This window comes from Maylandia zebra, linkage group LG23 (assembly GCF_041146795.1).
Source record: "Maylandia zebra isolate NMK-2024a linkage group LG23, Mzebra_GT3a, whole genome shotgun sequence".
NCBI lineage: Eukaryota > Metazoa > Chordata > Actinopteri > Cichliformes > Cichlidae > Maylandia > Maylandia zebra.
This window is the reverse complement of record NC_135188.1, coordinates 18,495,332-18,513,028: the sequence shown is the minus strand read 5'-3', so window position 1 is coordinate 18,513,028 and position 17,697 is coordinate 18,495,332.

The window sequence follows — 17,697 nt, the reverse complement described above, 5'->3', positions numbered from 1 at the left end:
TTATTTTAACTATTATAAGTCAACCTACTTTTTTGCTTTTGAGAGTGTGATCGTCCTAAAAAAATTTCAAGTACTGGTTTATGTACCTTTTCACGGTAAAGAAAGGGGCTGGTTGACGGTGGATGACTTTTAGAAACTTTTATTTATATCTTTAAAATGATAATGTGTCACAGTTGGATCTTGGAGATGATGTAAATAATTGAGTGAAGATGAGGCTAAATGACTTTTAAGACTCTAAATAAGAAACCAGAAATAATCTGTATTCAGGAAACTTGGCTAAAACCGACTTTAGATTTTGTAATCAGAGGATATAGTGGTGAACACAGAGGCAGAAGTGAGGTTCATGGAGGAGGTTGTGAAACTTTTTTTTTTTATAGCAAAAGGAAAACAGAATATATAGTTGTTGAAGTTTGGAATAAGAACAGCATCAAAATTGTACATTTTTAAAACCCATGCAAAAGGCTTTCACCTGAATGAATGGAGAACCTTGATATCCATTTAAATAGAAAAGCATGTTGGTGTGGCGGTTTTAATGCACACAGTTCGTTATGGGGTACTAATAATGACCACAATGAAACAGTAATTCAAAAATTAATGGACAATGGAAATTTTATTTGTTTAAATGTTCAAATTCAAAATTCAAATTCAAATTCAAATTTTATTTGTCACGTACACAGTCATACACAGTACGATATGTAGTGAAATGCTTGGACAACTGCTCGTGACCTAAAGAGAACAAAAAAGGAAAAGGCTATGAATAAGATAGGAAATAAATATGAAAAATTAAAAAGGGTAAATTTAACTAGGAAGGAATAAAATATAAATTAAGGTTAAAAATGAAATAACTGTACAACACAAATTAGAATGAAGGGTAAATTTAACTGGGAAGAATAAGATAAAGATAAATATATAAATTAAAGTTGAAAATAAAATAACTACAACAAAATACACAATACACAATATAGAACTATATAAGAATGTATGAAGAAATCTAAATATAAATAAATATATACACAATAACAATAACAATAACAGCAGCTGTACAAGTATTAACCGGAAATGAAGAATATAGTGACCAGTGTTGTGCAAAACCAAAGTCCAGAAAGTCCAGTGTGTGTGTAAGAACTGTATGTGTGGGTCAGTACTGTGTGCAACGGCTTTCTTCTGTGTTTTCTTCTGTGTTTAATTTTACTTTTCCTTTATTTTTTCACGAGCAGCACTTGTCTCCTTGTGTACGACCAACAAACCTTACTGGACATAAAAGACGGTCTTTCTTATAACTTTCCGGAGTTCAAGTTTTGCAACACGGACGCTCCGTTTGCAGACCCCCCATTCATCTCACCTGAGACGCCTTTGTTCTCTGGCCCTGGAGGCCGCAAACGCCAACGCAGAGGGAGAAGATCTGGCGTTCTGGTTCGACTGAGACGGCGCACTAACAGACCACCGTTACCCAGTTTATTACTGGCTAATATGCAGTCTCTGGAGAACAAGCTGTGCGAGCTTCGGGCACGGATCTCATTCCAGCGAGAGATGCGGGACTGCTGCGTGATCTGCCTCACAGAAACCTGGCTATCGGACAAAGTACCGGACTCCGCAATACAACTGCCGGGGTTCTCTGTGCACCGCGCGGACAGGTCACAGGATCTTACTGGGAAAAGCAGAGGCGGTGGTGTGTGTTTCATGATCAACAACAGCTGGTGTGATTATGCGAACGTGCACCCGGTCAAATCCTTCTGCTCACCGGACCTGGAGTACCTGATGATTAAGTGCCGGCCATTCTGGCTACCGAGGGAATTTACAGCAGTGATTATTACGGCTGTTTACATTCCCCCACAAGCCGACACTGACCGTGCACTCAGGGAACTGTACAGCGCGATCAGCAGCGAGGAAACCGCACACCCAGAGGCAGCGTTTATCACAGCCGGAGACTTTAATAAGGGAAACCTGAAGAAAGTCTCACCAAAACTCCATCAACACATCCTTTTCAACACACGTGGAAACCGGCAACTCGACCACTGTTACACCTCTTTCCGGGATGCGTACAAAGCCCTCCCCCGCGCCCCATTCGGCCAATCAGATCACTGCTCCATCCTGCTCCTGACCGCCTACAGGCAGAAGCTGAAACAGGAAGCTCCAACCCGGAGGGCGGTGCACTGTTGGACGGACCAATCGGAGTCTGCGCTGCGGGACTGTTTTGATCACGCGGACTGGGAAATGTTTCACGTGGCCGCCAGAGACATTGATGAATACACAGACTCAGTCTGTGGATTTATCAGGAAATGCGTGGAAGATGTCGTCCCATCCAGAACAGTCAAATCCTTCCCAAATCAAAAACCCTGGATTAACGGAGATGTTCGCGCGGCACGGAACACCGCCTTTGCCTCCGCGAACACATCAGACTACAAACACGCACATTACCAACTCCGGAAGACGATCAAAGCAGCCAAACGTGAGTACAGGGACAGGGTGGAACAACAGTTTGACAACCCTCGGAGTATGTGGCAGGGACTAAACACGATCACAGACTTTAGAGGGAAAACCAGCACACCGCAGACCACGGCCTCTCTGTGTGAGGATCTAAACGTATTCTACGCTAGATTCGACACAGCGAACACCATGAGACCGGACAGTGTGCGCACCGCGGATGACGTCAGTGCGCACACTGTGTCTGAGGAGGATGTGCGGAAGTGCTTCAGGAAGGTGAACGCACGCAAAGCTACTGGTCCGGACGGGATTCCCGGCCGCGTCCTCAGGTCATGCGCGGCTCAGCTGGCTGGAGTGTTCACGCACATCTTCAACCTTTCCCTCTCTCTGTCTGTAGTCCCAGCCTGCTTCAAAATGGCCACCATCGTCCCTGTACCCAAATCCTCCACCATCTCCTCATTGAACGACTGGCGACCTGTAGCCCTGACCCCCATCGTAAGCAAATGCTTCGAGAAGCTGGTCAGGGACTTCATCTGCTCTGCACTACCCGACTCACTGGACCCTCTACAGTTTGCATACCGCCACAACAGGTCCACTGATGATGCCATAGCCCTGACACTACACACTGCCCTGTCACACCTGGAGAAGAGAGACACGTATGTGAGGATGCTGTTTGTAGATTACAGCTCAGCATTCAATACCATCGTTCCCTCGAAGCTGGACAGGAAACTGCAGGATCTAGGACTGAGCAGCTCCCTCTGCAGCTGGATCCTTAGCTTCCTGTCTGACAGACGCCAGGTGGTCAGACTGGGCAGCATCACCTCATCCCCCATCACACTGAACACTGGTGCTCCACAGGGGTGTGTACTGAGCCCTCTCCTGTACTCACTCTACACCTACGACTGCACAGCCACTAACAACTCCAACATCATTGTGAAGTTTGCGGACGACACTACAATGGTGGGTCTTATCACCAACGGTGATGAGACGGCTTACAGGGAGGAGGTCAGCGCCCTGACCCACTGGTGTCAAGACAACCATCTCATCCTCAACGTCGCAAAGACAAAGGAGTTGATAGTGGACTTCCGGAGGTGCAGAGAAGTACACACCCCCATCACCATCAACGGCGCTGCTGTGGAGAGAGTGAGCAGCTTCCGGTTCCTTGGAGTACATCTGGCTGAGGATCTTACGTGGTCAGTACACACAAACAAAACAGTGAAGAAGGCGCAGCAGCGCCTCTTCTTTCTCAGGAGACTGAAAAGATTCGGCATGAGCCCCCGCATCCTCAGGACCTTCTATCACTGTGCCATTGAGAGCATCCTCACTGGATGCATCACCACCTGGTATGGCAACAGCACCGCCTACAACTGCAAAGCTCTCCAGCGAGTAGTGCGGTGCTCTGAACGGATAATTGGAGGTGAGCTTCCCTCCCTCCAAGACATCTACAGGAAGCGGTGCCTGAGGAAAGCGGGGAGGATCATCAAGGACTCCAGTCACCCCAGCCATAAACTGTTCAGACTGCTTCCATCAGGAAGGAGGTTCTGCAGCATCCGGTCCCGTACCAGCAGACTGAGAGACAGCTTCTTCCATCAGGCCATCAGACTGCTGAACACGTCATAGACACCTCAGCTTCACTACTGGAACTTCAACATTATGCACTCCACACTGTATATAAATGCCACTTGTTTTGCACATATTCAACTCTGTATATTTTATATATTTTATTATTATTATTATTATTTTATTTTATTTTTTTACTATTTAATTTGTAAAAATGTGTATACACACACACACACACACACACACACACACACACACACACACACACACACACACGTAGGAAAATATTTAGTATACACATCCAGAAATGCATACACTATTATATATTGTACATATATTTATTAGTTTCAGGTTGGCCATTCTTGTATTTTGCTCGTTTGTGTTGTTGTGTTTGCACATCTCTGTTGCTTGTGGGGCTCGCACACAAGAATTTCACTCGCATGTGCTGTGCCAGTGTGCCTGCACATGTGATGTGACAATAAAAAGTGATTTGATTTGATTTGATTTGATTTGGTGGTGTGATTGAGAGACCGTATCGCCTGCGGAAAGAAGCTCCTCCTCAGTCTCTCTGTGTTGGTCTTCAGGGAGCGGAATCGCTTTCCTGACCTCAACAGAGAGAACAGTCTGTTGTTGGGATGGCTGAGGTCCTTCACGATCTTCCTGGCCTTGGTCCAGCACCGCCTGCTGTAGATTGAGTGCAGGTCAGGGAGCTCGGAGCAGATGGTGCGCTCAGCTGACCGCACAACCCTCTGTAGAGCTCGTCTGTCCTGCATGGTGCTGTTCCCGAACCAGGTTAAGATGTTTCCCGCCAGGATGCTCTCTATGGTGCACGAGTAAAAGTTCCTGAGCACCTTGGAGGGCAGTTGGAAGTCTCTCAAGCGTCTGAGGTGGTAGAGACGCTGTCGGGCCTTTTTCACCACGGTGTTGATGTGACAGGACCATGACAGGTCCTGCGTGATGTGAACTCCGAGGTATTTGAAGCTGTCCACTCTCTCCACTGGGCACTCGTTGATGACGGGGGTCTGGTAGTTCCTCTCCTGCTTAGTGCTGAAGTCCACTATCAGCTCCTTTGTCTTACTGACGTTTAGAAGGAGGTTGGAAGGGATACAAGAGTTAACATGAAAACAGGTATGAAATCAGTAACTGATCACACAATCTGGCAGGTAGTTAAAGATAAAACACTAGGAATTGACCACTATCATATAATAACTGAAAAAATGTGGGTATTGAAAAGTCTGACGCAGGTGGTTTTCAGAAATGGTGTTTCGGTAGTGAAGATTGGGAAGCATTTAGGCTTCTTACAAACCAGGAATTGGATGAAATTAATTGGAATACGGAAGTTGATCATTTAAATTTCACTATGTTGTGATATTTTACAGGACAAGTATGGACAATGATAAGAAGAATGGGTGGGATTAAAACAGAATATGGGTATCCAGTCTTAGGTGATGGTGAAGTTACAGCAGTAAAAGATGAAGAAAAAGCAGATGTGACGGCTAAAACTTTCGTTAAAAGACATAGTTCAGATAATATTTATGTAGAATGAAAAAGAAAGGATAGTGTCAGAGAATAGAGAGTTATTAGAACATGAAGAGGATGTAAATCAGCGGTCCCCAACCCCCGGGCCTCGGACCGGTACCGGTCCGTGAGTCGTTTGGTACCGGGCCGCGAGAGTTGAGGCTCAGGTGTAAAATGTATAGTTTTCAGGGTTTATCGGTTTTCAGCGTTATTTTGTTATCGTTTTTATCGGTTTTCCTTGGTCTTTTCACTTGTGTTATGAATAAATTTTCTTTTTTTCGGTACCGGTACTAGTTTTATTTTGTTGTATTTATCCGCGACACCTTAAAGGCCGGTCCATGAAAATATTGTCGGGCATAAACCGGTCCGTGGCACAAAAAAGGTTGGGGACCGCTGATGTACAGTAAATGATTTACTAAATGCACCTTTTTCAAAATCAGAGTTAAATCGAGACTTCAGAAATCAACACCAGGGAAAGATGACATCGGTTATATAATTATGAGTGATCTTAGTGAGTCATTTAAAGTCATATTATTGGAGCTTTACAATAAAGTTTGGGAAGATAGGAAATTACCACAAAGCTTGAAAGAATCAATAATACTACCGATATGGAAGCCAGGCAAAGATGATACAAAACCAGAACATTATAGACCAATTGGTCTAACTTCCAATGTATGCAAAATAATGGAGAAAATAATTAATGAAAGACTGATGTACTATATAGAAAAAGGGTGTAATGAAAAAGGCAATGGTTTTATAAATTCCAAAGGAAAACTGGAGAAATGAGAAGGAGACAGGAGGAAGAAAAGAGAAGAAACAATCATTTTATGGCTCAGATTTGGGCACACTGGTCTAAACAGCACACAGTTCATTTTAAGGGAAATACTGTAATGAGAAATGTGAGCACTGTGGGGATGATGAGACAGTAGAGCATGTTATATTACACTGTCAGTATTAGAAAGAAAGAAGACAACTAATTCAAAACCTAAACCTCATCCTAAATTTTGATCAAATCTGAATCGTAGGGGCTAAAGACTTTTTAAATGTGATAGACTCTTTCAGTCTCACCCAGCATGTATTGGATCCAACACATGTACAGGGCCATACGTTGGACCTTGTCTTCTGGATTACCAATTTCTAATTTGGAAATATGTGATGCGATTTTCTCTGACCATTGTGCTTAACATACTTTTATCCCACTGCCATTTTAAATCAATCCCAAACACGCTGTTATAGTGTTTTTAAACTATCGGCTATAGAACAGTTCTCCATTGCCTTTCAAAAATGGTCGGGTTCTTCCCTTGGCGACGACACCGAGCAGATCGAATCTAACTTTATTAGTAAATGCAAGGCTAGTCTTGATGAGATTGCCCCGTTTAAACTAGCGCGACCAACAACTAAATCTGACCCGCAGATAAACGAGACAACCCGATCAGCTAGATGACAGTGCAGGAAGGCTGAACGAAAAGGGGAAAAAGACAGGTTACGTTTATTTTCTACTGCTGAGAGAGAGTCTATATAGATATCAGGACATTGTGAAAGCTGAAAAATCTAACTCGCAAACACTATTGAGAACAACTCTAATAAGCCCCGAACTCTCTTTTCAATTATTGATTTGGCCCTGAAAACCTCTCCCGCCTCTCATATGTATAGCTCTGCTGAAACTTGCAAGAGATTCTTGCAGTTCTTTATTAATAGGATAGAAATACTTCGACCCGTGCCTATTCTGTCCCTGTACGATGTCTTAACAACATATACCTGCTCTACTGCTTTTGACCCGTTTGAGCCTGTATGTTTTAACCAAGTGGAAGATCTTTGTAATAGTATACAGATATCATCCTGCCCCACAGATGGAGTCCCAACACATTTTCTAAAAAAGATTATTAAGGTTGTCGACTCCGAAATGGTAACTATTTTTAATAGTAGTCTTAGCTCTGGAGTGGTACCAACTGGTTTCAAACATGCTGTAGTACAGCCAGTAAACTTTAAAAACCTAACCTTGACTCCTCTGTTCGTGCTCATTTCAGACCTATTTCCAAGCTTCCGTTTCTGTCAAAAGTTTTGGAAAGAATTGTATTTGAGCAGTTACAATCCTTTCTAAATAGTCATAATATTCTAGAGAAATTCCAGTGGGGCTTCAAATCCTACCACAGTACAGAAACTGCTAAAAATTCTTAATGATATTTTATTAATCACCGATTCAGGTGAGTCAGCTGTGCTTCTGCTTTTAGACTTAAGTGCAGCCTTTGATACCATCGACCACAGCATTATGATCAGACTATTGGAGCAATGTGGTATCAAAGGTATTGTCATGGTCGGCTGTGTGGCAGGCAGGCAGGAGTGGTGGACCCAAAATGCAGGATTCTCAGGACACGAGGTTTAAACAGAAAATGCAGCTTTATTGCTGGAGCAGAACATCAAGATAAAATAAAACTCACAAAAGCAAACAAAACTCTAAACAGAGATGCAGGAGGACTGGAAATCCTAAACACGCAGCAAGTGAGGGTGAACAGACGTTAACGACGCGACGCTGACCCAAAGACACACTGGGCTTAAATACACTGAGGGAGTCATCAAGGAATTAAGAGACAGAAGGGGGACACAGCTGGGAGAAATAAGACCTAACGAGACAGGGGAGAGGTAAAACTGAACACACTGACATGAGACATGAACTTTCAGAATAAAACAGGAAACTTAACAGACACAGAGAACCAGACAGGACACTGAACTTGACAGGCAGACTCATGAGCAGACACAATAACACCATGGACAGACAGAGGGAACACAGAGAAGTGGGAGCAGGCAGGCAAGGAACAGAAACCTAACAAATGGCAAAAATCACAACAGAATACACATTTGGAATGAACAAAAGCATAAGGAAACACAAAACACTGAGTCCTCAGACTCAGGACCATGACAGGTATCCCTTTTGGAATGGCTTAGGTCCTACCTCTCCGAGAGGACTTTTTCTGTGAGCCTTGATGATTTTACTTCCTCCACAGCTCCATTTACCTGTGGTGTCCCGTAGGGTTCCGTATTAGGCCCAATTCTCTTTTCAATCTATATGCTACCCTTAGGCCTAATTTTTAAGAAGCATAACATCTGTTTTCACTCTTATGCTGACGACACCCAGATCTATTTTCGGCTTAATAGAAACACCTCAAAATTCAAATTCAAATTTTATTTGTCACGTACACAGTCATACACAGTACGATATGCAGTGAAATGCTTAGACAACTGCTCGTAACCTAAAGGGAAAAAAAAGAAAAAAAAAAGGAAAAGGCTATGAATAAGATAGGAAATAAATATGAAAAATTAAAAAGGGTAAATTTAACTAGGAAGGAATAAAATATAAATTAAGGTTAAAAATGAAATAACTGTACAACACAAATTAGAATGAAGGGTAAATTTAACTGGGAAAGAATAAGATAAAATATATAAATTAAAGTTGGAAAATAAAATAACTGTACAACAAAATACACAATACACAGTATAGAACTATATAAGAATGTATGAAGAAATATAAATAAATAAATATATACACAATAACAGCAGCTGTACAAGTATTAACTGGAAACGAAGAATATAGTGACCAGTGTTGTGCAATCCACATTATATCTTGTGCAGTGCAAATATGCTTAAAGTGATTTAAGTGATGAAGTGAAAACAATGTCCAGAATGTCCAGTGTGTGTGTAAGAACTATATGTGTGGGTCAGTACTGTGTGGTGGTGTGATTGAGAGACCGTATCGCCTGCGGGAAGAAACTCCTCCTCAGTCTCTCTGTGTTGGTCTTCAGGGAGCGGAATCGCTTTCCTGACCTCAACAGAGAGAACAGTCTGTTGTTGGGATGGCTGAGGTCCTTCACGATCTTCCATACCTCCACTCCCATGGAATCATTATTCAAATGCCTCGACGAAGTTAAAACCTGGATGGTCTCAAATTTTCTTACCTTTAATGAGGACAACACTAAAATAATTATTTCTGGACCAAGCTATAACTCTAATGCCCCAGATTTAGATTTATGTAACTTAGCATCTGTTGTTAAAACACATGTAAAAAACCTGGGGGTTTTCTTGAATAACAAACTCACATTTAAGAAACAAGTTAGTTTAATTGTTCAGCAGTCTGTTTTTAAACTAAGGCTCCTATCTAAGGTGATTGTTTTTATCCCTTAAAAACTTGGAACGAGCAATCCATGTGTTCATCCTTTCGCAACTGGACTACTGTAATTGGCTATATGTTGGTGTCAGTCAGTCCAGTCTGGCACGGCTCCAACTTGTACAAAACACTGCAGCCCACCTTTTGACCCGTGTGAAGAGACACCGACATCTTACCCCGGTGCTTGCCTCTCTTCATTGGCTTCCAGTGCGTTTTAGAATTAATATTAAAATCTTACTTTTGACTTACAAAGTGCTAAATGGCCAGCACCAGACTATTTGTTTGACCTTTTGCAGCTTTATACGCCCTCTAGAGCTCTTCGATCAAGTGATCATTTGCGCCTTACCTTACACAAGTCTAGAATGGTTCATAGATGGGGATCGGGCATTTGCGGTTGTGGCACTGAAAATGTGGAACGATTTACCTCTCATATTAGAAAGCCCCCAACTGTCACTCTTTTTAAATCCCATCTTAAAAAATGTTTTTTCTCTTTGGCTTTCTATACTGCATGAGAGTTACCTTTTTTTTTTTTTCTCGAATTTTCTTATTTGCTTATTGATTTTAATTTTATTGTTTATTTATTATGTTGTAAAGCACTTTGGTCAACTCTTGTTATTAAATGTGCTTTATAAATAAATGAATAAATACATTAAATAGAATTAATGTATTTATTACCACGATAAGGTATTGAATCGCTACCTTATCGTGGTGGAGGGGTTTGTGTGTCACAGGGATCCCAGGGGCTATGTTGTCTGGGGGCTTTTGCCCCCTGGTAGGGTCTCCCATGGCAAATTGGCCCTGGGTGAGGGACCAGACAAAGAGCGATTCATAAGACCCTTATGAAAAGGAAACCAAGGGAACAGTTTACCCTGCCCGGGATAGGGTTACCGGGGCCTCGCCCTGGAGCCAGGCCCGGGGAGGGTGCCCGAGGGCGAGCGTCTGGTGGCCGGGCCTTAGTCCATGGGGCCCGGCCGGGCACAGCCCGAAGAGGAGACATGGGCCCATCCTCCCGCAGGCCCACCACCCGCAGGAGGCGCCATAGGGGTCGGGTGCATTGTGTGCCGGGTGGCGGCCAGGAGCGGAGGCCCTGGCGGACTGACCCCCGGCTGCCAAGACTGGCAATAGGGACATGGAATGTCACCTCTCTGGTGGGGAAGGAGCCTGAGTTAGTGCGTGAGGTTGAGAGGTACCGGCTAGATATAGTCGGGCTCACCTCTACACATGGCTTGGGCTCTGGAACCAGTCTCCTGGAGAGGGGCTGGACTCTGTCTCAGTCTGGAGTTGCCCTTGGTGAGAGGCGGCGGGCTGGGGTGGGTATCCTAATATCCCCTCGGCTTGCTGCCGGTACGTTGGGGTTTTTCCTGGTGGACGAGAGGGTTTGTTCCCTGCGCCTTAGGGGTCCTGACTGTCATCTGCGCTTATGCGCCGAGTGGCAGTTCAGAGTACCCAGCCTTCTTAGAGTCCCTGGGGGGGGGGTGCTGGAGGGTGCTCCACCTGGAGACTCTGTTGTCCTGCTGGGAGACTTCAATGCTCACGTGGGTAACGACAGCGAGACCTGGAGGGGCGTGATTGGGAGGAACGGCCTCCCTGATCTGAACCCGAGCGGTGCTCTGTTATTGGACTTCTGTGCTAATCACAGTTTGGCCATAACGAACACCCTGTTCGAACATAAGAGTGTCCATAAGTGCACGTGGCACCAGGACGCTCTAGGCCGTAGGTCGATGATCGATTTTGTAATCGTATCAGCAGACCTGCGACCATATGTTCTGGACACTCGGGTAAAGAGAGGGGCTGAGCTGTCAACTGATCACCACCTGGTGGTGAGTTGGATCAGGTGGCGGGGGAAGACGCTGGACAGACCTGGTGCACCTAAACGCGTAGTGAGGGTGTGCTGGGAACGTCTAGCAGAGGCCCCAGTCCGCGAGATCTTCAACGCACACCTCCGGCAGAGCTTCAACAGCATTCCGAGGGAGACTGGGGACATTGAGTCCGAATGGACCATGTTCAGCGTCTCCATTGCCGAAGCTGCTGCATTGAGCTGCGGCCGCAAGGTGGTTGGTGCCTGCCGTGGTGGTAATCCTCGAACCAAATGGTGGACACCAGAGGTGAAGGGAGCCACTAGGCTGAAGAAGGAGTCCTATCGGGCTTGGTTAGCCTGTGGGACTCCGGAGGCAGCCGACAGGTATCGACAGGCCAAGCGGAATGCGGCTCGGGCAGTGGCTGAAGCAAAAACTCGGGTGTGGGAGGAGTTCGGAGAGGCCATGGAAAAAGACTTTCGGACAGGAGGGGAAAGCGGTGCTCTACCTGCACTGTGTATAGTGCTGGCGGAGCGCTGCTGACGTCGACTGAGAAAATTGTCAGGCGGTGGAAGGAATACTTCGAGGACCTCCTTAATCCCACTGACACGTCTTCCGAGGAGGAAGCAGAGTCTGGGGATGAGGGGAATGACCCGCCAATTTCCGGGGGCGAGGTCACTGAGGCAGTTAAACAACTCCTTGGTGGCAGAGCCCCTGGTGTTGATGAGATCCGCCCCGAGTTCCTGAAGGCTCTGGACGTTGTAGGGCTGTCCTGGTTGACACGCCTCTGCAATGTTGCGTGGAGATCAGGGGCAGTACCTGTGGTGGTGGTGGTCCCCATCTTTAAGAAAGGGGACCGGAGGGTGTGTTCCAACTACAGGGGGATCACACTCCTCAGCCTCCCTGGGAAAGTCTATGCCAGGGTGCTGGAAAGGAGAGTTCGTCCGTTAGTCGAACCTCGGATACAGGAGGAACAATGCGGTTTTCGTCCTGGTCGCGGAACACTGGACCAGCTCTTTATCCTCTCCAGGATACTTGAGGGTGCATGGGAGTTTGCCCAACCAGTCTACATGTGTTTTGTGGACTTGGAGAAGGCATTCGACCGTGTCCCTCGGGGTGTCCTGTGGGAGGTGTTGCGGGAATATGGGGTGTCTGGCCCATTGCTACGGGCCATTCGATCCCTATACAACCGTTGCAAGAGCTTGGTTCGCATTGCCGGCAATAAGTCGGACTCGTTCCCGGTGGGTGATGGGCTCCGCCAGGGCTGCCCTTTGTCTCCGGTTCTGTTCATAATTTTTATGGACAGGATTTCTAGGCGTAGCCAAGTGGCGGAGGGCTTTCACTTTGGTGGCCTCAGTATCTCATCTCTGATTTTTGCAGATGATGTGGTTCTGTTGGCTTCATCGGGTGAGGGCCTCCAGCTCGCACTGGAACGGTTCGCAGCCGAGTGTGAAGCAGCGGGAATGAGGATCAGCACCTCCAAATCTGAGGCCATGGTTCTCAGCCGGAAAAGGGTGGAGTGCCCACTCCGGGTCGGGGATGAGTTCCTGCCCCAAGTGGAGGAGTTCAAGTATCTCGGGGTCTTGTTCGCGAGTGATGGGAGAAGGGAGCCGGAGATCGACAGACGGATTGGGGCTGCAGCTGCAGTAATGCAGACGCTGCACCGGTCCGTCGTGGTGAAGAGGGAGCTGAGTGTAAAAGCGAAGCTCTCAATTTACCGGTCGATCTACGTCCCTACCCTCACCTTGGTATTCCCCCGGATAAGCTGGAGGAGGTGGCTGGGGAGAGGGAGGTCTGGGCCTCTTTGCTTAGGCTGCTGCCCCCGCGACCCGGCCCCGGACAAAGCGGATGAGGATGGATGGATGGATGGATGGATGGAGTAAACTTTTAAGGAGTAAAAGTTATCAGGCACTATTTAGTTTTCTTAGGCAAACATATTTTTATGATAGACGGAAGTGTTATTTTCCGTGGAGATGGCACAGAGTGCAGTTGTTTGGCTGTGGTAAGTATTTGCCTTTGTTTTGTTAAACACTGGTGAACAGGGATTTTATGTGGTTACATATAGAGATTGACAGACCACGTGACTTTCGTGCATTGCATGCCGGGAACTAGTGGCAAAACAATCCAAGTACTGCATCAAATGCAAGCATTTGCAGCACCGCAAAACGTTCATTCTTCGGTTCCAATAAATTCTTGCTTTTTCTTTGCCCCCCAAAAAGGAATGTACAAAACGAAGGAGAACAATGCCGATCCGTACAAAGACAGACTTGATGAAAAGTCAAAGAAAAGATACGAGGAAAAAAATCAAACCAGTTAAAGGGTTAGACCTTTACGAGCACACAGAGGGACAAAATACGTTAGTGCTGCCCAATTTTCACCACGCTCATATTTATAATTATACGCTTCTTGGAGTGAGTGCATACACTCGTGAAGTTTAGTAACTTCAGGTCACTGCAACAAGCCCCAGTTTACCGACGGATGGGTACAGGACCTTGAAATGCACCGTGTAGAACGAAAGACCATCGTACATATCATACGTTTACCAGTCTCACAAATCGTCTTCATAAATACACATTCGTTAAACGTTTATTAATAGGACCTTTGAGCTCAACGGTAATTAATTAGTAGTGGAAATAATTTCTGGTATGCATTACAGAAATGTAGCAGTGACAATAATATTGTCTGCTGTAATCGTACTGGGCAATTGGTGATACAAAAAAACTGTTTTACCCTGTGAATAAAAGTATATGTTTTTGTAAATGTACCATGGTAATAACAGAAGCGAAACACAATATTGTGTCAGGACAATTTACTATTTATGCACAATAAACAAAGGAGCATAGCGCGACAATTTCTGTTCAGCGCCAGACTTGCTTGTACCCTATATCACCAATTATGTTATGAAAAATGACGTATTAACTACAACAAAAGACTGACCTTTGTGGAAATGCTTGGAGCAGACTAACCTGTGAGCTGGAGTGTCCTGAGACGTTATATTTTGTCTTCGAATGTGTCACGGCTGCCGAGGCGAGCCGTGTGGAATAAATGAGGATCCAAGCGCAGGCAGTCGTAGAGGAGTGAAGGTGATTTATTGAACACAAAAGAATGTGGACAAACAGCAAACGGGGCTCGAACTAAACTAAACTGGGAAACAACTAAACTACAGAGCACAAACCTGAATGAAAACGAGCAGAGGAGGACGACGATGAACAGCAGGGAGAAGACACGGTGGAAACACAGACTGACACAGAGTAATACAGACTGACACGGAGGAACACAGACGAACCGGCAACAGGCAGGAGAACACACAGGGCTTAAATACACACACCAGTAATCAGGGGATGAGAGACAGGAGGGCAACACAGCTGGGAGGAATCTGGGCTGACGGGACAGGGGAAACGTAAACTGATCACACTCACATACGACACGGACCTTCACAATAAAACAGGAAACTCAGATACATGGAACCAGACAAGACATTGAACTAAACAGACAGATTCACAAACAGATGGGGAGACACCATAGACAGACAGGTACAGACGCAGACTTAGAGGCAGATCGAAAATAACACAGAACTTAAACAATCATCATCTAGAAAATGATAACAAACCAAAAGCGCTGGGTCACCGACCCAGGACCATGACAGAATGGCTGCAATCCAGGCCACCCGTCGCCTCTTTGTTACTTCGGAAACATGGCTCGAACAATTTCTCTTCAACGACGTAATCCAATAACAACCGATCTGTTTACCCGTCGGCTTTCCGTGGCTGTCATGCGACCGGCTATTGCAGTTAATAATACAACAGCTTCTTGCCATTTTTTGTGTTTCTTTTTATCGCTGTATAACTGAGTTCAATTGAAAGCCTGCGTGCGCTAGTACCTCTTGCCACGAGTTCCCAGAATTCTTTGCAGTTTTACCCCTGAATGACGTCACATTTTCAATCTCTATAGGGCTTTGGAGTGCATTGTGGGATCGCGGCGCCATGTCAGAAGGCCACAAATCAAAACAAACACACTTTGTTAGAAGTGGGACTGCCAGAACCTTGCTTAAAATCAACGCAAAAGACAAAGGGCTGTATCGCGACCGATTGCGCCCAGACGCCAAGAGATGGTACTTGGAAAAAAATAGCGTGCATCGGTAATGTGGACCCGTATGAAATAAGGCAGTGGAGTGGAAACCCAGACAGCCTACCACCGTTGTCCTATCCCGATATCTTCGCTTACCCTGTCTGTGGAGTCAGCGCATACACGGCGAATCATTTTCGGAATTATAAATTCCTGGAGACACATCTAGTTCACAAACGGTTGGGTACAAGATTTGGCCGTTTTTAAGCCTCCACGTTGTGAGTACGTTGACCATATGACCAAGATACAGCCAGGTTGCCAGCTGTGCGTTGCCATGTAAATAGTTTGCATTTCATGTCTATGTACTTGCTAAGTACAGGTGAACAGATCTTGAATAAAAAAAATAAACATACTTTTCTGTTTCATATTTCATATGCTGGTTTGCCTGCAATAATGCCAAATAATAAGCTACTCCGTCAACATGACGTGATTCGATAGCATCACACATTACGATGTTTTATCTAATTATCTATGACCTCAGCGCATTCTAAATACACTAAAAGCCTATTAAGAGAGATATGAATTTATTTAGAACTCACCGGAACAAAAATGCTGCGAGCAAACCAACAAAAAATTGGGGATGGCAGAGAACTCGATATCCGCTCATCTGACCGCTGCAATCCAAGCCTGACATCTTTGTTTAGTAATATCGGATACATGAAATCCCTCCCGTTGCCTCCAGGAGGGGAAACGATTAAAAGTGAGCCCATTTTAGAGCTTCTTGCCTTCCCTATCGTGTGATCTAACGTTGCAACTGACAACACAGCACGTACGAACCATAGTTGACGCTTCCATGTACTTTCTTTGGCCTACTGTCACGATCACACTCCCCAAGCGTACTCTACGAACCGGGTCTAGGTACCCTTGCCCCTGGAGGGGGGAACTGTACCCAGACCCAGGTGGTGTTACCCTTTTCCCTGCGGTGGGGAGAGGCAGACCGCCCCGACTCCGTAGCAGCAGGGAGGCCCCGCACTCCAGACCGCAGTCGGACGGCCAACTCCTCCTAGCCCCCCCGCTCCAGCAGGCCGCAGAGAATGGGGGTGAGAGAAGACTCCAAACCTCCCTCCACCCGCTCATTGTAGTGTTGATGCATGTGTGTTCTAAGGTGCAATTAAAACCCAGAAGGGCATGGAGCTACCTGCCAGAGAGCAGCAGGTAAGCGCATAGTCCCTCCTGCTAGCCCTCAATGTCTACGTGTATTTAAAATTGAGAGGTGGGCAACGACGCCAGGGGTGAGGTGTACACCCTGATGGTAATCAGAATCAGAAAGGGTTTTATTGCCAAATGTTGAGCAGGTTTACAACATTAGGAAATTGCTGCGGTGCTTCAGTGCAAACATACTGTCATAAATTGCGCTTAAATAGACATGAAAAAATAAAAGTAAGAATAAGAATTAAAAGTGCTACGTAGAAAGATATATGCATGAGATATACATGAGATATATACATGAGAATAAGAATTAAAAGTGCTACGTAGTAAGATATATACATGAGTGCAGGTGGTGATCAGTGCCAAAACATGGAATGATGCAGTGAACACAGCGTAGGGTCATGTGTTAGTGGTGGGAACAGTCATACGGTTATTGTTCATGTGTCCAACAGCAGAGGGGAAGAAACTGTTCTTATGGCGAGAGGTTCTGGTGCGAATGGACAGGAGCCTCCTGCCTGAGGGGAGCAGGTCAAACAGACTGTGTCCAGGGTGAGAAGGGTCAGCTGTGATCCGAGCTGCACGCCGCAGTGTCCTGGAGGTGTACAGGTCCTGCAGAGATGGGAGTCTACAGCCAATCACCTTCTCAGCAGAGCGCACAACACACTGTAGTCTCTGTTTGTCCCTGATAGTGGCTCCAGCGTACCACTCGATGATTGCGGTGTAGAATTGCATCATCGTCCGTGTTGGCAGGTTGAATTTCTTCAGCTGCCTCAGGAAGTACATCCTCTGCTGGGCTTTCTTGATGACGGAGGTGATGGTGGGCTCCCACTTCAGGTCCTGAGTGATGGTGGTACCCAGGAAGCGGAATGAGTCCACAGAGGTGATGGGGGTGTCAGTCAGGATGATGGGGGGGAGTGGGGCTGTGTGCTTCCTGAAGTCCACAATAATCTCCACTGTCTTCTGGGC